Here is a 23,177-nt window from a genome sequence, read left to right as displayed (position 1 = left end):
TGGATTGTACAGTTAACATTTTACTATACTTGCTTTATTACAAATCTACTTATTTCTCTATGCAACCATTGATCCACTTCATTTTTGGAGGACACATTTCAAAGTAATTTGCTGACATCAATCAGTACATTTTTCCCTAAATGCTTCAGTATACATATCAACAACTATAGTTTAATATTTATTTAGAGTTCATTTTCTTTCCCTGTGAGGTAAAATTTACACACAGGAAATGCACAAATCTTAGGTGAACCATTTGATGAGTTTTAACTAATGTGTGCGTCTGCATAACTCAAACTTCTGTCCAGAGAGAACTTTACTGTACCTGCGAGTTCCCTCATGCCTCCGCCCTGGGGTACTTCCCTGCCTCCGCACCACTCCCCCACCAGACAATCACTGCTCTGATTTTTTTCCATCATAGATATCCATTCTAGAACTTCATGTAGCTAGAATAATACAATATGTCTTTTGTGTAACAATTCTTTCACTCAGCATAACGTTTTTGCGTTTTTGTGATTCATCCATGTTATTGCATGTCCCCATTGTTTGTTAAGCATTTCCTTATTTTCTGGCATAAGATGATGTTTCAGGTTCAACTTGTACTTTCCCTGTTCTAGGCCTGGAATCAGCCATTTTCCCAAGGAAAATGCTCTGGTTTCCTTTAATAAAGGGTATATTCAGAGACGAAGATTTGGGCACTCAATGTTTTAATTGCTACTGGGGTGTCATTGCTTTTAGGCTCATTCACTCCGTGGACAGACATAGGAAATACACACACACACACACATACGTACACACACACATATATATGAGATATATGTGTTAATATATGTATATATACATACACACATATACACCTGTAACTATTTCTGTATTTATCTGTGTGTATGTATATATTTACACACACCAACACACATAATAATAAAAGCTAAGTTCATACTGATACTGTGGTTTCAATCCAAACCCTCATGGTTTTCTAGACTTCCTCTTTCAATGTTTGTAAATACCTTCTCTGGCAATGAGAATTTTGGCTCCTATTATCCTAGTATATTTACTTATTGGCTCAATCTCCCAACCACGCCCACTGTCTCTTCCGCCCACCACCTCCACATCCTGCCTCTTTACCCTGTGTCTCACCCCCTCCTGCCCTGCATCCATGCCTCTGCATGGCTTCCTCAACCCTCTCACCATCCTGTGATTTCAGTTGCTGTGCTGAGTTCTCCATGCTGGGAAGGGAAGTAGAGGGAGCAGGCAACACATTTTGAAGGGATAAAACCCAAGTGAACAAAACCATTTACTCCATTTGCAGTAGTTCTATTTCTTAATTCCTGTTCCTAAATTTTTTTTTTTTTTTTTTTTTGGCTGCGTTGGGTCTTTGTTGCTGTGCACGGGCTTTCTCTAGTTGTGGTGAGCTGGGGCTACTCTTTGTTGCAGTGTGAGGTCTTCTCATTGCGGTGGCTTCTCTTGTTGTGGAGCACGGGCTCTATCATGTATCTATCAATGGTCAGACAGATAGTCTGCTCTAGGAACGTGGGCTTCAGTAGCAACACGCGGGCTCAGTAGTTGCGGCTTGTGGGCCCTGGAGTGCGCGAGCTTCAGTAGTTGCGGCGCCCGGGCTTAGTTGCTCTGTGGCATGTGGGATCTTCCCGGACCAGGGAATGAACCTGTGTCCCCTGCATTGGCAGGTGGATTCTTCACCACTGCGTCACCAGGGAAGTCCTGTTCCTAAATTTTTACAGAGAAAAGCACCGAGTCTTTAAAAAAAGAGAAAGGGAACGATGGAGTGGAGCAAGCTACAATTTTATTTAAAGTCCCAAGCAGAAGACTTTTTTTTAAGGATTTATTTAATTAATTAATTATAACATCTTTATTGGAGTATAATTGCTTTACAATGTTGTGTTAGTTTCCACTGTATAACAAAGTGAATCAACTATATGTATACATATATCCCCATATCCCCTCCCTCTTGCATCTCCCACCCTCCCTATCCCACCCCTATAGGTGGTCACAGAGCACAGAGCTGATCTCCCTGTGCTATGCGGCCCAAGCAGAAGACTTTTAACAGGCTATTAGAATGATAACCTGTGCTTGCTGTGAAATCAGCTCAAAGCCTTCCTGATGTTGCCCAGCACGGGCTAACGCTGCTCTGTAACAAGTGAACACACTGATGGCCTTCAAAGGCGTCAATCAGTCATAAGGAGTATTAGCAGAAGCTTCCATTGCCGAAGTGTTGGCTGTCCTTGGGCAGGCACAGCAGGCGAGGGTCCCAGCCATTTGCACCAGTCCTCCAGCCTTGGCATTCACGAGGTCTCAGCTGTGACAAGCCTGTAGGCATCAAGGTCAGGCCTTCACCCACTGACTTGAGCTTCCTTGGGGTTTCTCATCAGAGCCTTTGCCTATCACCTTAGGGGAGAAACCCTGCCACAGTTCCTTTCACATTTCCTAAGTCCAAGAAATAATCTGGCTTTGGGAAAACAATCTGATAACTCTTTCTGGAAGTTGTGGGAGGTAGCGACCCCTTGAGTGCACCAGGCAGCGTGTAGGGTTGGCTCTTTCGTTTCGAGTAGCTTAATTTGCTTATCAGATTGCATAAAGCTGGGTGCTCTCAGGGTCTGCTTCTATCTCTGGCCACACACTCCCTTCTGACCAGGGAACCCACTTGATCATCTCTGAAATATGCCACATTTGTAGGCTTAAGGCAGCCCTGACCTAAAATAAGGATGGCAGATTTGTTTCAAGACATGTACTAGCTCTGATTAATTGTTCGCATAGGCCTGAGAGAGCTGTATAGTAAAGGACTTTGTGGCCTCATCAGGGCCCAATAGGAAAGAGTACTGTAATTGATTAGTTATGTCTGCCGTGAGCATGGCAGGGAGGACTGGGGTAAATGGGCACCGTATTTGTCATCCCTATCCTAGGATTTAACCTCATGTTCCACCACAAGATAGGTAAGAAAGTTTTGCCTGAGGTAGACAGTAATTATCTTAACTTCAAAACTGCCTGATTGGCAGTATCTCGTGTCTGTTGTCCTTATTTATTTTATTAATATTTTGGCCAAGTGTGTTCTCTGACGAATAACAAGAAAGAAAGAGAAAAATGAATATTCATTGAACATCTACTAATTGTCAGTTCCTTCTTTTAGGAGCTTTATTAAATATCTCTCATGATATATTCAAAACAATCTTATAAAATCAGAATATTATTCCCCTTCTTAAAATAATAAAGAAATTAAGCCTCAGAGAAGAAAATATTTGCCTAAACCATAATAGAACATCTCAAATCCAAGGGTGATACTCATTCTGATATGCTTGGACAGTGGTTCTCACTCTTAGGAAGATATTAGAATCTCCTGGAAAGATTTTAAAAACATTTGAAAATTTTGATGACCGCATCTTGTCAATTACATCAGAACCTCTGGGGTAGGGGAGACTCAGGCATAGGAATGGGTTAAAATTTTTCCAGTTGATTCTAATCTGCAGTCACTGGGCCAAGGAGTAGGGAGCAGGATAATTTATATTTATAGAATGCCCATTCTGAGCCTAGCTCCCTGCCCTGCCATATTCTATCTAATTTAATTCTCATGTAATTTCTCAAAGAAAAAACTATTAGCCTCTTTTTACCTATGAGGAAAATGGAGGCTCATAAAACAAAGAAATTCCTGAAGATCTTGCAGTAGAACTGGGATTTGAATGCAAGTCTGTTTGCTTCCAAAGTACTTGCTCTTTCCATGGCACCATGCTTTTTTTGGTTAAGTTTCTGAACCAAGGCTCCACCCTTAACCTTAGTTTCGAGCAAAACTGGATTCTGCCTAGTTTCCATATCTGACCCCAACTTGTCATTCCCTTCCTTGACTTAGTTCCAGCTTCAGCTGGAAGCACCCTTCTGAGCATTTGGTTTCATGGTCGAGAAATGCAAGAGGCACCCCCTAAAGTTACCACCTTCTATCCTGTGGGCTTTGGGCAGCTCAGAGCAAGGCTGTTTCCAGAGCCAGGGATCCTGCACAGTGACCTCGACTGCAGGATCTCTGATGTCCAGGCCAGATAAGTGTGGAGTCCCTTCTTTGGACACCAGGCAGTTCAAAGAGATACAGAAGAGTTGTGGCCTGAGGTCCTAATCCTGTTAATTGAGGGCGCCTGTGTGCCTGCTTGGCTGTTTTAATGTCACATTGACTTCAGCTCCTTTGGTCAGAATCAGGAGTCTCCATGAGATAGCTGAGCAAACAGGAGAACCTCAAAGCTGGATTGGACCTCCAGCGTGATTTAGTTCCACACCTCCCTAAGGCCAAAAAGCCCTGTCAGCACCATTGTCTGAAACAAATGAGACTGTTTAAATATTTCCTGGGGAAGGAATGGCACAATCTCTCCCATTAATTGATACATTGTTAGGCAGCTCAGAAACACTTTTAAAATTAAGCCTGTATATTGCTCTCTATAATTTTCAAGTTCTTCAGCTGATTGATTTTCCTCAATCTTATCAAAGACTAATTTCTATAAAGTTGATCCATCATCCAAGTAGTTGGTACAAATTAGGTTGGACTAAGCAAGGTCAGTTCCAGGCCAAATTATGAATAAGGTTCTCCAGCGGAGTTTACTTTCATTGACCTTAATCATGTGTTTTCCTTTAGGGACAGCCCCTTCTCACCCTCTCCAGTCTAACTTTTCTTCCCCCATCAGAATTCCCGCTGTCAGAAAAAATTTGGAAACTTAGCCACCAGGGGTAAGTGAATGATAAAACATGATTGTCTCCTCCTAAGAGCATTTATACTTTTTTTTTTTTTTTTAAGGATGAAGGCTTGAAAGGTTTGGCATAAAGGAATAAAATGAATCTTAGTCATCAGGCAGTTTAAGGGAGGGTGGGGTAAGGGAACATAGCTTCCCAGCAATTCTGATATTGAAACAGCACGTAAAACATTGATCAGCTTCAGCTAGTTTTGCCTCCTTAAACAGAGCGTTGATTAATCAAATTGAAACAGCACCAGCTTAAACTCGTTTTGCCTCTGTAACTAGGTTGATTAATCAAACCTTGAGTTACTTTACAGAGGCAGCACTGCGCATGTGCAAGACGCGAACCCACCTCTCCAGGATGACCCCAGAACCTAGGATCTTCAGTCCACAGAACTCAAAGAATAGAAGTGTTGCCACCGGAGCCCTTTACGAAGCAAGAAGTCCTTCAATAAGGAAAATCTGGCCTCCTGCACCGTAAGTAGCTTATATGGACTAATTCAAGACTAGCCAATCAGCTTCCAAGTTTGAAATTCCCCTAACTCCTTAAATTTTGCCCTGAAGCCTGGATAGAGAGACAGATTTGAGAACTTTGTCTCCAGTTTCCTTGCCGGTCAATCTCACAATAAAGCTCTTCCTTTTCTCAAAAGCTAATGCCGTAATATTGGCTTCTGTGCGCCTGGGGCAGCCAGCCCTTGCTCGGTAGCAATCTTGCGTCATGTAGGACACCTGACTCGCCAACGTGAGCCTGGTCCTACGTCTCCATGCTGGGCTGCTGCCTGGTCAGATGACGATCTCCGCTCTGTGAACACCGGTGGTCTCATGGGAAGATGGAATAGAAAAGCATAGGGAGATCAGGGACCTGGGTTACTTGAGGTCTAAGTGAGATAGAAAGTGGCTGGTTGGCTCAAAGTAAAGCCCAGTAGGATTCGAATAGCCACCCTGAGTTTGATGATCTGTTTTCATTCCCTTCTCAAAGATGGCAACGCCCACAGTGCAGTCTCCACTCCACCCTTCCCGCTGCCAAAACAGGAGTCAGCGATCATTTGGAGAGGAGTTTTCCTCAGGAAAAACAGCCGTGTCTTTTGATGCAGAGCATACACATTCCTTGAAAGGCTTTCTGTGGAAACAGACAAGATCCCAGCCTGCCTTCCTTTCAGAGAGATGAAAATATCACAGCCTGCGGTGGTTGAGAGCGCCGTGAAAACTAAATTCCTTCGCCTTGAGGTGTAGGGATGGGTGTGTGTGTTTTATTTATTATTTACTGAGAAGCCTGCCCAAACACTGCATTTTAGGAACTGGTAAGAAATACCGATGAAAATATGAGCACCCGGGGCATGAAAGAGCCTTTGAAACTAGGACAGACTTTCATTAGAGCCCTACCTGGAGTCTGTGGGCAAGGCAGTTTGTATGCACTACCCTGTCATCCTCGCAAATCAGTTTTTAAACTTGGTTTAGGCTCCGGGAAGCAGTGAAATTGGGAATTTCAAATGAGCCTCTCATTTCAGATGTGTCCATAATAGAAACCACTGGGCAGTGGGGCATAATTAACAGTCTCTCCTTCACTGAGACCGCAGAATGGCATTCATTTCACCAACTGGGCTTGACAAGAATTGGCTAGAATGTCTGAGTAGCTTTCCAGCTGCTGCTCCTGTAGCTCTGGCTTCCAGCAGTATTTGCATTCCAAATAAAACGAGGCCTGAAATAGATGTGCAATACATGTTCAAAGCTATTTTTAATCAATGATCACTTGGTTCGCTGTGAAAGATTATCAGCAGGTCACAATCCATTTCGGATTTTGCTGTGTCCTGCAGAACTGATCTAAACACACAGCGACTTCAACTTCCTTGTGCTTCGTCAGCTCTGTGGATGAAGGGGAGGAGGGGCTTGCGTGGACGGGGGCCGCACAGACATGTTTACAGTTACAAGGACCAGAGCTGCAGGGCCATTTACTTGAACTGTTTAAGTTTGTCCTGGTCCCACAGAGAAACTTTGTGGGGCAGTCATAAGCCCGGAGGATTCTGTCCTCAGAACCTCCATCCTGAAACTCGCCATGTTACTGTCCAGGAAGCCAATCAATTTCAATTCAAGGGAGAACTCAGAAAGAAATGTTTCTCATTTCTAAGCCCCTTCTAGCTGTGGGGATGCTGTGAGCCCTGCATATTTCTTTATAGATAGTATCTTCCTGGAAGCTTGAGCTTTCAATAGGGACTGCTGCCAATATTATCCACTAGTTATTGTTGTTGTTTTAAATAATAGCACCTTACATTTATTTAGCACGATTACTGTTTGCAAGCAAGTCTATAATCTCATTTGCAAAAAGAATTTACATAGTATGAATATTCAAATAGTTATAATTGCATATTAATTTTGTTTAACAGAATATGCTCATATTACTTTCCCCACCCCTGTTTCTCTCTTTTCTTTTACTATAATGTGTTTTCCTTTTTGATCCAGCTCTTCTGACTTTTTTTTTTTTGACTTTTTTTTTACACATCCATTGGCAACTATATTTCAATTGATCCCCAGGACTATTAGTCTTAATCTTACAACTTAAAAATAAACCCTCTTTTACCCATAATATTCATTTTGCCGTCATTTTCCATCCTCCCCAAATGCTAGTTTATAATTTCCAAAAACATTTTGCTGTGATTTACTTAAGAGTTTAGATGTGGCTTCGTCTTTTTTCAAATTATAATAGTTGATACCAACTCATGCACATATAAACTCTGCACAAGGTTTCTAACCTCTCTGTGCCTCAGTTTCCTCATTAGTTAATTTGAGTTCATTAGCTGTTGTGAGGGGTAAGTGAGTTATAACACTGTAAAGTGCTGAGTACATCTGGCACGTGGTCAGCATTCACTGAATGTTTGCTGTTACTATGTTGTTTGTCTTCCTCCACGAGAATGTGTGCTCTGTGAGGGCAAGCTCTGTGCTGAACGGCTTCCCTTTGGCCCTCCAGGTCCATGCTCTGCCTTCTCCACCCTGTGCGTTGACCCAGCAGACAGGTGTTGTATGGACCACATCAACAGTCCTTACCTGTGGCTCCAGGTTGGGTTTTGCTCCTTGTGGAGCGCTGGCAGGAGACTGGAGGGAGCCGGGAGAGTGAGTTTGGGGAATTTGTTCCTCTAGATCCCTCCCTGGGGGAGTCACATCAGGATGGCTGTGTCCTTGACTGAAAGTCACAGGTCCTGTCGGATGGCCTCTCCACAAGCTTTCTATCCAGGCGCCAATGACTACTTCCTCCCTTTGCCTGCTCAAGCCCAGTGCTGGCCACTGTGACCATCCTTTGTTATTCCCCTACACTCTGCCGACACCTTAAATTACCCCTGTTTAAAGTCCCCTCAAATTCTCCAGTGTGAACGTGGCTTTCTTTGTCTTCCATGACTTTGATATTTTTGAAGAGTCTGACCAGATATTTTGTAGAATGTTGCTCAGTTTGGGTTTGCCTGGTGTTTTTTCACGGTGAGCTTGCAATTTTGCGTTTTGGGAGGGATACTTTAGGATACATACATACATACAAGGATACATGTACCCTTCTCAGTGCATCGTATTGGTGGATACATGATTCAATATGTTTTATTACTAGTGATGTTAACCTTGATCACTTGGTTAAGGTGATGTCTGCTTTACTTTATTATACCGTTACTATTTTCCTATTGTAATTAATAAGTAATTTTTGGACTATATATATATATATATATATATATATTTTTTTTTTTTGCGGTACGCGGGCCTCTCACTGTTGTGACCCCTCCCGTTGCGGAGCACAGGCTCCAGACGCGCAGGCTTAGCAGCCATGGCTCACGGGCCTAGCCGCTCCGCAGCATGTGGGATCTTCCCGGACCGGGGCACGAACCCATGTCCCCTGCCTCGGCAGGTGGACTCTCAACCACTGCACCACCAGGGAAGCCCAAGGACAATATTTTGAGACTATGCAAATATCCTGTTTCTCTTCATGCTTTCACTCATTAGTTTGAGCATTCATCAGTAGATCTTGCCTGCAACAGCTAACACGGTAGTGTTCTAATGCCAATTTTCTATTTCCCTCATTCCTTCCATATTTCTTTTTTTTAAAGTATTTTATTTATTTATTTATTTATTTATTTATTTATTTATTTATTTATAGCTGCGTTGGGTCTTCATTGCTGTGCACGGGCTTTCTCTAGCTGCTGCGAGCAGGGGCTACTCTTTGTTGCAGTGTGCGGGCTTCTCATTGTGGTGGCTTCTCTTGTTGCGGAGCATGGGCTCTAGGTGCGCCGGCTTCACTAGGTGTGGCTCGTGGGCTCTAGAGTGCAGGCTCAGTAGTTGTGGCGCATGGGCTTAGTTGTTCCGCGGCATGTGGGATCTTACCAGACCAGGGCTCGAACCCCTATCCCCTGCATTGGCAGGCGGATTCTTAACCGCTGCGCCACCAGGGAAGTCCCCCATATTTCTTAATTGGAATTCATTCTTCCATAAGGAAGAGCTGTATCTTATTTATTTATTTCAGTATGGACTTGTGGATATTTATTTTATTATTAGGATTATATACAACCCCATGCTATCATTATTTATGAAGTTGATCCAGCTTTGGCTACTGGGAGCTCTTTTAGACTGGATCCTATGTCCTTTTCACATACACACATTTTTGAGCACTTCCTTATTTCTGGCACCAAAAGATGCTTCTGCTATTTGTATTTTTCTTTTTTTAAATGAGTACACTTTATTTTTTAGAGCAGTTTCAGGTTTACAAAGAAAGTGAGCAAAAAGTACAGGGAGTTCCCATATACCCCCCTCGGTTTTCCCTACTATTAATATCTTGCATTGATATGGTGTATTTATTACAATTGATGAACCAATATTGATATATTACTATTAAGTCCATAGTTTAAATTAGGGTTCACTCTTTGTGCTGTCTAGTTCTGTGGGTTTTGACAAATGCATAATGTCATCTGTCCACAATGACAGTAGCATACAGAAGAGTTTCACTAGCCTAAAAATTCCCTGTGTTCCATCTATTCTTCCCTCCTTCCCCCCAACCCAAACTGCTGGAAACCACTGACCTTCTCACTGTCTCTGTAGATTTGCCTTTTCCAGAATGTCACATAGTTGGAATCATATAGTATGATGTGTCTTCTTTCACTTAGCAATAGGCATGTAAGGTTCTTCTATGTCTTTTCATGGCTTCATAGCTCATTTCTTATTATTACTGTATAATATTTCATTGTATGGATGTACCACCATTGATCCACTCACTGACTGAAGGACATCTTGGGTGCTTCCAAGTTTTGGCAATTATGAATAAAGCTTCTGTAAACATTTATGTGCAGGTTTTTGGAGGACATACGTTTTCAACTCATTGGCGTAAATACCTAGGAGTGTGATTGTTGCCTCATATGGTGAGACTATGTTTAACTTTGTAGGCAGCCGCCAAGCTGTCTCCCGAAGTGGCTGTTACCATTCTGCATTCTCATCAGCAGTGAATTCTTGTTGTCTTAACATCCTTCAGCATTTGGTGTTGTCAGTATTTTGGATTGTATCCATGCTAGTAGTTATGTACCAACTGTGTTGTTTAACTGGTCAAATCCAATAAAAGGTGCTGTCTGAAATGTTTGATGAAGGATGTGTCTTGAGAATCAGATTTCTTGGAATTGGGAAAGGAGCCAAAGCAGAAGCTAAGTTGAAAACAAAAAAAGAGGGACCAAGTCTCAGCCCAGTATGGCAAAATCTACCTGAAAGCAAAAATAAAACTGAATTCCCAAGTCTAGAGTCAAACTGAGGAAAGGAAGTACATTGGTATTTTTTAGTATGTGGATATCTCCTGTCTTAGTGTCTTAATTTGGGTTAGCTGGAATTTCTTCTTCAAGTACATTTATCAGAAAAGATAAATGGGTAATGTATTTTCTGACCCCATGCATCTTGGGAATGTTGGGAATGCCTTCAGGCATAGAAGACAAGTAAGCTGGAGTAGGTGGAACGTCTGTTGTGCTTTTCTGCTCAGCTTTTCTTGTTTGTCTTTTGTTGTCATTGTTTTTGTTTTGTTTTGTTTTCAGCTGAGGAAGGTTTACTCCCTCAACCCGTGTATTTTTGGTATAATTATCACTTCAGAGTCGGTATGTACCTAGACCTGGTTAACTGTGATAACCTGTCCTTAATGACTTCTACAAGGGGTGGGAATATAATCCAAATAGGGCCAGTCAGGGCCTTTGAATTAAATTACATGCATGGCTTGTGAGCTGTATGGATGTAGAGCTGGGCTGCGAGGGGCCATCTTCCCTGCCATGTGAATAGAGTTCATCTGTGGCAAGAGAGAATGAGGCCAACGTAAGCAAAATGAAACAAACAAAATGAAACACGCAGATCTTAGAGATGGAGAGAGAGAACGCGAGTGCTGGAGGGAAGAGAATGAGAAAATGAGAGTGGGGCTAGCTGAATTGTTTGAGATCTTTGATCAGCTGCACTGGAAGTCTTACTCTTGGACCTTCCAGTCAGACAAGCCAATAAATTTCCTTTGCTTTTCTTAAGATAGTTTGAGTTGGTTTTCTGTCCTTTACAACTAAAAAATAGTAAGTATAGAATTGCTATTAGGAAAAGGCCATTGCTAGGAATAAACTCTACAGTAAAGATTTGGTTGAGTCTAAGTGTATCACAGGATGGAGAGGACCCCCATACCAAGGGCAAGAAAATCGTCCATCGTTGTTATGCTGTTCCAAAACATATGGTTAAAGGGTGACCTCTTCTTTCTTTGGACTCAGACATGTGCCTGCTGAGACTGGAGCTTTAGAGGAATTGTCAGGATTTCAGGATGTTGCCTGCTTCTTGCACGTCTTTCAAGAAAAGAAAAAGCTTCAGTATAAATTGGTCCCTGTGAAAGCAGGAAGGAAATAGTATATAACTTCGTTAAGAGGTGCCTTTCCTCCATTTGGATGTGGGCAGTAATCTAAGACTGCTGGGGGGTCAGATAATCATGCACCTCATGGAACTACAAAAGCCAAAATCCCTGACCCAAGCTGAAGTTAGTGTTGGCAGAGGTTGGGAGGTGAGAGATGGAGTAGGGGTTGTGATTGGGAGGAATTTGAGAAATCCGGAAGCCTGATCCTTTAAGCCCCTCCCCAAACTATCCTGCTGAGCACTGGCTGGTGGGGAAGGTAACAATTCATTCCCTAGTAAACAGCCAACCCACCGGTTCAGCCTGGGCACAGCACTGATCCGTTCTGCCTCAATACCTCAGCCTGAGTCATTTAGGACTCTCGTAGCTGAAGGCTAAGAACTGCTGCTAAGAAACAGGTATGCAGAAGAGTCTGGTCTATAATCAAGGACAAGACAAGATTTCTGATTTTCACCTACGGAAGTAGACCCCATCAGTAGATGACTAGGGGTTTAAAAGTGTTGAACTTCCAGAGAAATATCAACTGGAAAGCACTTGCGATTGTTGGATTGCTAAGGCAATCCCCAGGTCCTTGTAATAACACCAAATGCAAGAGAGATGTTAAGGGGCAGGACCTCCAGAAGGATTTTTTCCTACATTCATTTTAGGCACAGCCTTGAAGAATAATGAATGTGGGCTATCTGTGCACAGGGAGAAGCCTGGGGTTGTCAGATTGGTTTCGCTGTCAAGATGTAAATTCTTGCTGTGTTATTCTGTAGGGTCTGGTACATGCTGTGGCATACATCATGGCACCCTTTCTGAATGGAGTTTTTGTTTTTTAGTTTTTTTGGCCGCACCACGAGGCATGTGGTATCTTAGTTCCCAGACCAGGGATTGAACTGCGCCCCCTGCAGTGGAAGCACGGAGTCTTAACCACTGGACCACCAGGAAAGTCCCCTGAATGGAGTTTTATTGGAAGATATGCTATTTTTCCTCCTCTACTGTGTAAGGGAGCTATAGGGGATCATTACATTGATCATAAACTGCAGGTTATTTTTTTATTATAACTATTATTATTGTACCTTTATAGTGAAAAATTTCAAACAACCACTATAAATATCAATAGAATAATGAACCCTGATGTATCCAACCTCAACAATGGTCAGCTTATAGTCAATCTGGTTTTATGCATATCTCCACTCACTAGATTATTTTGAAGCAAACCCTACGCATCGTATCATTACATCTGTTAATAAGTCGTAAGTATTATTTTAAAAAACCCGTAATACAATAACACCCAAAAAATTAACAATGATTCATTATTATTATTAAATATCCAGGCAGTGTTCAGACTTCCAGTTGTTTCTTGAATATAATTTTAAAAATATATATTGCAGGTTATTGAATCAAGAGAAACCATATCTGGATATCAGAGATGTGTACATCACCCAGAGATCCTGGGCATGGAGGTGGGGTAGTAACTGGATGTGATTCTGTGTTGTCTCTCTTTGGAGTAAGTGTGACTTTAGTTATACATTAGTTGGACATACATTTGTTGGACAAATATCAGGTGGAGGGACTTTTGAAATTGTTTGAGTTTGTGTTAAGTACGCATGGGGAAAATGTAGTTCATATTTGCTCTTATTGTCTGCCCCCTCTTTCTTTCTATGAAGGAACTGTCTCCCTCTCATCTCATTAGGTTCTTGTGAGACTGTTAATCTAAATGTATGCGCTGTCTGCAGGACCAGTGTGTGACTCAGGCCTGACCAATAATGGGCCAACTTCGCATCCATGGTGATTAGACATGGTCTGAATACAAGCAACCAAAGTATTCTCATGAGATTGAAAATCTCATGGATGCAGGGAGTCTGTCATCCGTTTGAATCATGAGCTAAAACAATGTGGGTATGGAATTTTTTCCTTGGCCACACTCCCTGGGATAGGGAAAGAGTGTACATAACAGTGGGAGAGAATGAGGCCAATATAGAGAGAAAAGCAGAGACAGGATGAAGCAAGAGTTGGCGGGGTTGATGGCAGGGAGGAAGAGAGAGAGGGGCAATGACAATATTTGAGCCCTTGGGTTTAGCTGTACCTAAAGTTACCTTGGAAGTTTTGTGAAAATATATTCATTTATTTCCCCTTAAGCTAGTTAGAACTGGGTTTCCTCTCGGTTGCAACTAAAAGAGTCATAAAAACTGGGTATAAAAATCTTGAATTACAACTTTTGCCCCTCAAAATTCTATATACTCTGCTTAATTTCCTGCTAACATTTAATAATACAAAAGAGTGGAATTCCTGGTGGTCCAGTGGTTAGGATTCTGAGCTTCCAATGCCAGGGTCTGGGGTTCCATCCCTGACTGGGGAACTAAGATCCCGCAAGCCATGTGGCACGGCCAAAATAATAATAATAATAATACGAAGGAGAAGTTTGTGATCAGCCTGACTTCCCTCCCTTTATTATGCAATTCATTATTCCTGTCTGGATGCTTGAAGAGTTTTTTCTTTATATATATTTTCCCTCTGAAACATTATGGGCTCCTTACACCTGCATAATTGAGGCTTTTTCCAATTTGTGATTTTTTTTCAACTGTGTCTTTGATTATAATTTCTATTCCACTTGCTTTGGTTTCTTTCACCTATAATTCATAGGTTGGATGTTTATAAGTTGGGGATGGTGGGAAATAACAACATTCTGACAGCCTCCAAAAGCAGCAGCTAGTCAGTAAAGGTCAGCTATCCAGTTTCTGGGTTGGGACAGGTCTTGCATTCTTATTCCAGGGAGCCAGAACGTTTGGGAGAATTGAACGGACTTTGTACCTTTTTTTCAGATGGGTAGTCTTTCTATTAAGGCAGCATAACACAAGGATTTACCAACTGCACTCTTCAGCACAGTTCCATCAGTATGGTGGTTAATGAAAATGTTAGTTTTTAAGTCCCCCCTCCCTTCTGATTCATGGTTATTTTAAGGGAAATTTTAGAGAGACTGTGTCAGATGCCATTTAAAGTTGAAAGTCTTTTCTGTTGACTTAAGAGCCAGTTTCTATCATGTACTTTGTATTTTCAGCATTTACTTAATTAATTAATTCAATTCTCAAACCAGCATTATTGAGCAACTTTTATATGGCAGACCCTGTGGTTGGCTAGGCTATAAAATTGAATAAGATGCTATTCTAATTCTTAAGGACCTAGCAATCTAGTGGGTAGATAGATATACAAAACAACCAACTACAAAGGACTGGTAAGCCTATGATATACACAGTGCTCTGGGAGCAAATTGGGAGGTGACAGACATTTGTATCCAGCTTTGTAGAATCAGTAGGAGCTTACCAAATAAATGGAGAAGAAGCATTGCTGTATTATTCTGCTATCATTGACCTGTGTCATTTGAATGGGATGTGATGGGGGCTCTGCCTGTATATGGATATTTCTTTTCAAAATTTCCCTCCACTGCCTTTAAATTTCACAAGCGTTTTCTTACAACTGACCGATCTGCATGCCACACACAGTATATGGGATGAGACGGGCAGCTTTGCCTCTCTCCTTGTCAGTTTAATTTCGCTTTTTCTCTACCTACTGGGTATGGAGATGCTGGGTTCTTACACATTTTAATTGCTTATCTATTGCAAAATATATTTATGTAATTTTGAAGGAAAGCAGTGATTTATATTAGCAGAGAATGGGAGAGTTTAAAGGGGTAATCTAGTCTAACCTCCTCATTTCCAGTTCCATTTTCTAGTTGTTAAGGTCATACAGCTAAGTAGGACCAGAGCAGGAATTACGATCACGATGATGAAGATTGCACAGCACTGGCAATTTTCACAAACATTGTTGCATTTAATGTTCACAAAGATCCTCTGAGCCTTGTATTATTATTATACCCCATTTACCAGGCAGGAAATTAAACTTAGCAATACCAAGGTATTTGTTTTAAAATGTTGTATTAAATCTCTGGACTTTCAGTCTAGTACTTTCTTTGTTACTCAGTGAAACCTCATTGGTTTTTGTTTGTTTAATTGAATTCTAATTTAAAATACTTTTCAAACTAGGATCTAGGATTATCTTTTTTTCTTTTTGTGTTTTTTTTTCTTTTAGGATTATCTTTTAAAAAAATAATAAAATGCATAAATGGTATCTAGCCCAATATCTGATTTCCTATATTTCTTATAGTCTATATCACAGGTAATATTTCCCATACTCCTTGATATTATACCGCTTTGTATTATTGTCTAGTTTGTATTTATATGATTCGTGTTATCTGAGCAAAAAGCCTTTTCCCTGTTCAAAATCTAGTAATTTTCTATTACACCCCCTCTTTGTGACTTCTTTTAAGTTCACCAACTGTCAGCTCTTTCCCGCCTCTCCATGGCAGATTGCCAGATTGTATAAATCATGCCTTTGGCTATTCTTGTCAACAACTGAAGCAGAATTTTTGCAAAAATCTTGTAAACAGTGTGTTGCAATGTTAGTGGCCTCTGCTACTAATGCCTCCCTTTTCTTTCTTTTAATATGAGGCTCAGTCCCCTTGTTTTATGAAGTGGACCATTTCATCTTTTCTCCACATGCAGCTAGCTAGGCTTTTCTCATGGATTTAGTAGAAGCTGATCTTGAAATTTTCACAAAGGTGCTTCTTCTCTTGCTCCTTTAGTTTCCATTTGGATCCCTAATGGGAGTGATGTTGAACACCCATCATCTCAAAGAGTCCTATTTTCGAATCCTGACCCTGCCACTTTCTGGTTGAGTCATCTGGGGCAAACTTTTCCAACCTCGTCTGTAAAACGGGATCACATTGCACATACCTAATGGCAGAATTGAGAAGATGGAATTACCATTGTGTTTTTCAGCCACACCACATGGCATGTGGGATCTTAGTTCCCTGACCAGGGATCGAACCCACGCCCCCTGCATTGGAAGCACAGAGTCTTAACCACTGGACTGCCAGGGAAGTCCCAAGAAGATGGAATTAGATGAGAATAGTGCCAGATACATAATGTTTACAAAAAAGAATGTTGATTGCCACTTTTATTATTCTTGTAAATAATTCTTTCTTTGGTTGAAGTTTCTCTTTGTTGTCAAGCTAACCATTCAGTAATATATCACAAACTCACCACTGCCTTCTCTCTTTTGAAACATTGTAAGTCAGTTGTTTTGTTTTTGCCTAAACTCTATTTCTTGAGCATCTTGACCCAACTCTCTTTTTAATTATTTTGCTTCATTCTTTTCCTATGAATTTTAGGGCCTACTACTCTCTGGCATCTTTAGATTGGAGCAAATGGTCCCTTTGAGTCATTCCTCTGACATTTTTAGCCACTTTATATCTCTCAGTAGTTTGCTAACTCCACATATAATCTGATAAACCAGTTCCCAAGAAGTCAGTTTTAAGATAGTGGAAAAATTGGTATCTATCACTTTACAGTGATATGCTCTGGTAGTTCTATTGCCTCATTTCCTGTTTTCCCCCCAAGCTTTTAGAAAATGCATTCACATAAATATTCTTCAATTCTGTATTATTCATATTAATTTCATAGGCTGTGATTGATTATTTCCAATCCTGTCCCTTTTAGTTGAAGGGCAGTCAAGATCCTCTTCCAATTCTAATGCTTCTTTTTATATTCAGGAAACTCACCATTTAACGGATATAGCAACAACCGTAAATGCTAGGATACAGGGACACAGAGGGATAAAAAACATGGTCCATCCTTCAAGGAACCCATAATAAGTAAGTTGTCCCTTCCTTATTTCTTTAAAAGACATTCATATCGTTTTATTTGCATAATCGTTAAACTTGGCTTCTTACATAAATGAGTATCTAGTCCTACATCCTTGGAATAATTCTTACCATCAGGACTATCCTAAGGCTTATATTAAGGGGAAAAAAATATTAGATGGTTCCCAAAAGAAGTGGTTTGTGGTTTGGGTATAATTTGCTTAGTATTTGCATATGCCTATTTTGAAAAGACCTAGTGTTTCAAGTTAAAACACTAAGGCTATAAATGAGAGCAGATTTCTTGCTTCATGTTTGGCTGCCATAATTGATACCGATTCCAGAAACGTATAGCCAGAAGTGAGTCAACAGTTAAATGGAACAGAGAAGAGGAAAAAAAAAAAGTCTCAAGAACTCTTCTAAGACGGTAATAGCCCCCATCTGGAATTTTCCTCTCCTCTGTAAGAGCTTTTGCAGTTAGAGTGCAGTGTGGCTGGATGGAGCTCTGGTTTGCATGCTGCCGGCTGAGGGTCACTCCAAGTCCACCCCGTGCTCAGCTATTTCCCTTACTGGCCTTTGAGTTAGAGCATGGAAGACCCCCTGCCAGAATAGAAATGTTTAGACACAGAATTTTATTGCTGAAAGGGATCTTACAGATCATTATACCACAGAGATTCCCAAGCCTTTTCAAGTGTGAGAACCCCTTTTCAATCTCAATGTTTTTTGGATTCCCATGTAGTAGGACTTAAACTTGTAGTATGCATGGATTGAGAAGGTATATAATGACAATATGCCACTATGAGTTCAATAATCATTTGCATGAATTTAAACTTCGTTAACCAGAACAGCAGTTCCAACAAATAGCTATACCTGTATGAGTGAGACATATCATTTATTTCATCTATAGCCTACTAGGTATACACATGGATTTGGAGATCCCATGAATCTGGAGGGCCCTGGGGACCTGCACCTTGGAAACCATTGATCTAATCCAGTCTCCTATTTTAACAGATGAACATAAATGTGGTTTATGGATATTAAGTGACTTTCTAAGGATACAGCTAGTTGGTGGCAGAGTCCAGTTCACTGACACCTTTTCCACTGTGCCTCAGCTGTCTTAAACTTATCTGAAATTATTATTCATCCAGATCAGCAGAGAGAGGTACTGTAAATGAACTAGCTCAGAGGAAACTATGATTGTGTACCACACACAGGAAAACATGCTCCTGTATATAACAATAACAAAACAGATCAATTAGATTAATTAATTAGTTTGTATATAGAATTAATTAGATTGTATGTAGTTAGTTAGATTGTATATAGAATTCTTGCATAACTTGTCTCACTTGACAATTACATATTTCTTGAGGATTGCAAGGAAGTAGAGACCTGTGTTAGGTACTTTATAAACTGTGGAGTGAATATGAAAAATGCTGACTTTCTGGCCACAAATAATAACCCCTCTCAAAAAAAAATGCAGAGGAAGAATTAAAAACCTTAAATATTATGGGTTTTTGGCAATGAACGGGCACAAAAGTCAGCAAGAATGGACATCCTCAACTTCTGCCAAGTCAGGAGGAGCAGTTCTGGCTGCTGAGTTGAGAAGAGAAATGAGAAAAATCACCAGCCAAATAATACATTCTAATACTGGCAGACACAGGAGGGGGAGTGTGTCAGAGATATTAAAAAGCCATTCAGTGTGAGAACGATGCGATTCAGCTGGGGAAAGAAGAAAAGAACAATTGATATTTCCTGGATATTTATTAATGTTTAGATACAAGAGGTTGTATTGAGAGTCGCCAAGTCTTCAGCCTGTTTTCTCTGAGGGCTCGATACGACGTGAAAGATGCTGAAGAGAGTGCGGTTCAGATCCGTGCTCTCCCTGGGTGACCCATTTCTGCCAGTACTGCACTGGGTTAGAAAACTTAAGGGGTTTCCTAGACTAGCCTTAGGTCTCTTTTGATCTGGATGACCCTTGGGAGTCTGAGTTGATTTTGATTCCTGTGAAAATTTGGGTCATTTGGGGGTAGATCTTGCCTGGTCCAATCATATGTTTTGTGTGGATATGGTAATAATGAGGGTCCATTCAGTTATATCCAATAGTGTCTCAAGAAGGTCAAGGCTACTTATCTAGTTATGCTGTGTATCTGTTTTCCATAGATAGAGGATCTATTTCATGAGCAAAGGTTGCCATCTTCATTCCAACCAAATGATCTGAAACTATGAGCTGCAAAAGGAATCTTAAGGGAAAATAGGGCTGAACGTGAGCAAATCCATTCTCACCACCGGAAGCTGTAACTCCACCTGCATTGTCTCTGGGGGACAGCCCATCTGACTGAGTACTTAGAGAAACAGAGTAGATATAACTGATATTGACAGAAAAGTTGTACAAACAGATCGTGATTAATTCTGTAGTCCTTACAGCTGAATATAACAAAGCTGGGGTCCAGGGACTGTTGCTTTGCCTCCATGTTCTCTACCCGCTTGTTCCCGAGACTCTAGGTGTCAGAGGGAGGGAATGGCGTTTGCCATAGAGCAGAACCCTGCCTCTTCTGAGTAACTCGCCTGTTAGCGCTGCAGTGCTGGCAGCGGTCCTGAGAAGGGCTCTGCAACGTGGGCTGGTTAGCAGGAGCATTTTCACTGCAGGCAGGTTCCGTTGCCTTGGTGAAGTCCCCACGCATCTGAAGAGTGGCTCATCTGTTTCCGGCTGGGGATCGCTTGTGCTCACCCAGGCACCCATGAGAAACCTGGGAGACTGGTGAGCAGGTGCTGGCTGAACCGGGAACCTTTAAGAATCAGCCAACAAAATAGATAATTTTACTCAGTACAATTCCAGGAGGACTAAGTTTTGGAGGAAATGCTGTCAGAGAAGCGTTTTCAGTGTCAGGGGCCTAGGGCAGGAATGGTGAGTGGAGAAGGAGGAGGGAAGAGGAAGAACAGAACGAAGCAGTGAGGGGGTGAGTTGGGGGGTGAACGGGCTGAGAGATTCTTAGCACTCGGGTGGAGAAAGTTGTCTAAGAAAGATTTTAAGGATGTAGCCTTTATGATATGCTTGTAAAACCTCTCACCCTGCTGCTTCCTGAAAATCACAGTAAACATCTACATTGTGCTCTTTCCAGTGTGGGCGTCAGGACCCACCTTTGGCTATTGAGCCGTTGAAGTGTGGCTGGTCCGAACTGAGATGCGCAGCAAGTGTAACATACGCACTGGATTTTTGGCGACTTAGTGTAGAAAAAAGAATGTAAAATATCTATTGCATTGATAATTTTTTACATTGAATACTTGTTGAAATGATAATATTTTTAATATATTGGGTTGAAGTATGTCATTAATGTTAATTTTACCTGTTTCTTTTTACTTAAAAAAATGTGTCTATTAGAACACTTAAAACATAATGTGACTGATGTTATATTTCTACTGGATAGCACTAATCTACATGATTCTTCAAAGCTACTGGAGTTAGATTTGTGTTTATTTTGGGTTGGTATTGGTGGTGCTACAGGGTTGTACAAGCAGACACTCACACCCTTGTCTGTTGATGGCCAAAACGGAAGGGAGGGTCAGACTTGATAAATCTCAGGCTCCAGAAGGAGCATTGGTCAGCAGGCTTTGGTAAGTACGTCTGAGTGCCGAGACCTGCAGACATTTGGAAAGATTCAGAGTCAGAGAAATATCTGGGAGAAATGGGGCCTGACTTAAATATATCGAAAGGAGACCAAGTTTTCCTACAAGAACAGAACTGGTATTAACAGAGAAACCTCAGAGGGCAAAGATGGGAAACAGCGGGGATGGGAGAGAAGGTGCAGCCTTCTTTGCGAGTGTGTCATGCCTCAGTAAGACGGAAATAAAGACACAGACCTACTAGAGAATGGACTTGAGGACACGGGGAGGGGGAAGGATAAGCTGGGACAAAGTGAGAAAGTGGCATGGACATATATACACTACCAAATATAAAATAGATAGCTAGTGGGAAGCAGCCGCATAGCACAGGGAGATCAGCTCAGTGCTTTGTGACCACCTAGAGGGGTGGGATAGGGAGGGTAGGAGGGAGATGCAAGTGGAAGGAGATATGGGGACATATGTGTACGTATAGCTGATTCACTTTGTTATAAAGCAGAAACTAACACACCATTGTAAAGCAATTATACTCCAATAAAGATGTTAAAAAAAAAACAAAAACAAGAATGCCTGATGCCTGGGAGGGAGGAGAAAGAGGAAAAGAAGAAAGGACGGAGGGGAGAGAGAAGGAAGGAAATAGAACTGAATTGAGAAAAATAGCCACGCAAGGCTAGACGTGGTTCGTGTGGTCCCTGATAGATCTTGTGAGTTTGAAACAGCTTGAGAAATGACGACTCCGCGGAGCAGAAATCCTCTGTAAAACCCCCACAAGTAAAGAAAAAACAGGTTTCCTGAATGTTCAGTAGCAGCAGTCGTGAATCTATTTATTTGAGAAACGGCTTTGAAGCTGCCCCAATTCTTTGTTAAGACAAGACTGGGGAGAAAGGAGTATTTGCATAAGTGATGAGGTGAAAGGGCTTCTGGCGTCCTCAAGGTTGAATGCTTCCCAGGGATACGTCCTTTAGCGCCCTCCATAGGAGGGCAGGGAGTCCCTGGCTGCATCCCTGGCACAGTGTTATTCTGTAGCGGTGTGTATATATATCGCTCAACTATTTGGAGCGACTGGGCCCTTCAAGTAACCAGAATAACATCCTTCATTTCACTTCACGGCCAGCAAAGACACTCATTCCAAAGAGTTAGTAGAAACACGTAAAACCCTTCAGTGGAGTACAGCCTCTGCTCTGGGTCTGAACAAGTTCAGTCCAATTTCTCATCCCATAACTCCTGCGTCTATGGAGCCAGGCAGTTAAAATGAATGACCCGAGGCGCTGCAAGGGTCTGAAGTGCCTCACAAATCATCAGAGAAAGACTAAATTATGTCCTGAACTTACCAAAGCCAAAAAGTGAACTAATAATATATTTTAGAAACAGTTGCTCCAAGAGCTGAAACTGAAAACATGGTGATGTTTAACTCCAATTTAATGGGAACATCCAAGTAATTAAAAGGCCCCACTCTTAAAGCTTTCTGGTTGATTGAAGGTGCTTTGCATATTGGAAACAGGTATGAAAAGCTTTTATGTGTTAAGGGTTCTCTGAGGCAAAATTGTTAACACTACCCACCTGGTGGACCACCTGCATCGGTTTAGCTAGAACTAGTTAGAAATGCAAATTCTCAGGGCCCACCCCCAAATCTGCATGTTATCAACATCTTTAGGGGATTCTAGGCACGCTGAAGTTTGAGAAGCACGGGCCTAGGGGACTAGTGTGTCTCTTGGAAAGGAAGGAACACCCTTTCCTTGAACAGGGCCTCTGGGGACCACAGGTAATCCTTATTTTATGTTCTAGGCACTGGGCTAAGAACTTTACACAACTTACCTCATTTTAATCCTTCAGCAGTTCTAAGGAGGCAGTATTAGAATTAATGCCACTTTACAGATAAGGAAACTGAGATATAAAATCATTAAGCAATTTGCCCAAACCCACATGCCCTAAGTAGGAGAACCGGGATTTACATCTAGGCTGCCACTCTTTGGCAGGACGTGATTCAGTCTTTTTCACTTGGGTTTTCTTTTTTTTTTTTCTTTTTTTTTTTTTTGGGTACCCGGGCCTCTCCCTGTTGCGGCCTCTCCCTTTGTGGAGCACAGGCTCCGGACACGCAGGCTCAGCAGCCATGGCTCACGGGCCCAGCTGCTCTGCGGCATGTGGGATCCTCCTGGACCGGGGCATGAACCCGCGTCCCCTGCATTGGCAGGCGGACCCCCAACCACTGTGCCATCAGGGAAGCCCTTCATTTGGGTTTTGAGCCATCTAGAAGATGGGCAGATAGGGAGTTCTGTGGGTCCTGCCCACA

At 41.7% G+C, this 23,177-nt stretch overlaps 1 protein-coding gene across 6 annotated transcripts in view; it reads left to right on the top strand.

The window, feature by feature from the left end:
* The window catches only part of TMEM178A (transmembrane protein 178A), a 249,482-nt gene that overhangs the window by 139,151 nt on the left and 87,154 nt on the right, over nt 1-23,177 (top strand). For 2 of the 6 annotated variants that reach the window (XR_003434084.1, XM_027113320.1), the window contains 3 exons: nt 5,036-5,195; nt 5,698-5,957; nt 17,183-17,284. The gene's annotated coding sequence lies outside the window, so the exon portion shown is untranslated. Of the gene's footprint in view, nt 1-4,858; nt 5,196-5,697; nt 5,958-9,936; nt 13,082-17,182; nt 17,285-23,177 lie in introns of those variants that run through there. The other 4 variants (XM_027113321.1, XR_003434083.1, XM_027113322.1 and 1 more) reach the window with 4 other exon arrangements.

The sequence above is a fragment of the Aethalodelphis obliquidens genome, unplaced genomic scaffold (genome assembly GCF_003676395.1).
Source record: "Aethalodelphis obliquidens isolate GAN/ISIS:26980383/991018 unplaced genomic scaffold, ASM367639v1 scaffold12, whole genome shotgun sequence".
Classification (NCBI taxonomy): Eukaryota; Metazoa; Chordata; class Mammalia; order Artiodactyla; family Delphinidae; genus Aethalodelphis; species Aethalodelphis obliquidens.
Note: the sequence above shows the minus strand (reverse complement) of the source record. Positions and strands in the feature narration are given on the sequence as shown.